We start from the raw sequence: 1,190 nt of genomic DNA on the forward strand, positions 1-1,190 counted from the left end.
GCCATATCAAGTTGCACAAATACAGCTACAATGACATGAGGCAATCATCTGTATGACTTGAGTATTTCTACTTTAATGCTGGAAAAATAAAGTCAAATCAAGAAAATATGCATTGTAAGTGGTTTTGGCTTTAATGCAGGTTATAATCATTTTAGTGTAGTAATGGAGGAATATACAAACGTGCACTGATGTATTTAGATTGAACAGTTAACAGCAACACTTGAGTATGTTACTTATATATCCTGAGTCATAAATTGAATTTTAACTGTTTAAAGGTCTCTCATGTAGGATTTAGTGGAATGTAGTGGTGAGATTGCCGAACTAAAACACCTCCTATGTGTTAAGCGTGAAGGAGAGAAACCATGAAAAATGTCCCACTGGAACAGAAGCATCTGTCTCCAACAGTCCGTTATCTCAAAAACAAACTCCCTGCAGTTAGTTTCAGCATCCCAGGGGTGTTCATACCGACCCTTTGCAGAGTTTCCCAGTTCTGAGCCACCAAACCTTGTATTTCTATCAACTCTTTGTGTGGTTTTCTAGCAGTGTTTGAGCCACTGATCCCAGGTGCCATAACCGACCTTTGGTGGTGTTTTCCAGAAGAGTTTGAACCACTGATGTCTTGTGTTTTTTACAGACCCTTTGCCCCATTTGCCATCAGCGACTGAGTGACTGATCCTGGGTGTTTTTTTACCAACCCATCCCCACTCTTCCTGTGCCATAAACATGATCTTTTTTCAACCACAGGTCAGTAGTTTTTGTGCCATTTTTTTGGCAAATGAGTTGTCTAACTGCAAGGAGTTTGTATTTTTGGAGAAACTGGACTTTAGAGTAATGGACATTTGTTTTTGGAGATAACAGACTGTTGCAGAAATGTTCTTTCAGTCCAGTGGGACATTTTTTGGATATTGAAATTTTGGGCCAGTGGAACAATGGCAAGCTCCCTATGGATCAGTATGCTTGCATTTTCTTTCATTAATTTTGAAAATGTTAAAAAGTTAATCATAAGTCACAATTCTCGCTGTAAACATTAAAGGGTCAGTTCATTTAAATTTTAAAAAATAAATATTTCATAACTTGCCTCTGGTATCGAGCCATGCAGATAGTTGTGGTTGTTATCTGCTGAGGTTCTGAGGTTTATGAGGTTTTTTGTGAAAGTGAATGGGATTATGTTTGTGGTGGCTTTCCTGAAA

Source organism: Plectropomus leopardus, chromosome 21, assembly GCF_026936395.1.
Source record: "Plectropomus leopardus strain MGB_pleo_1.0 chromosome 21, ASM2693639v1, whole genome shotgun sequence".
Lineage (NCBI taxonomy): Eukaryota > Metazoa > Chordata > Actinopteri > Perciformes > Serranidae > Plectropomus > Plectropomus leopardus.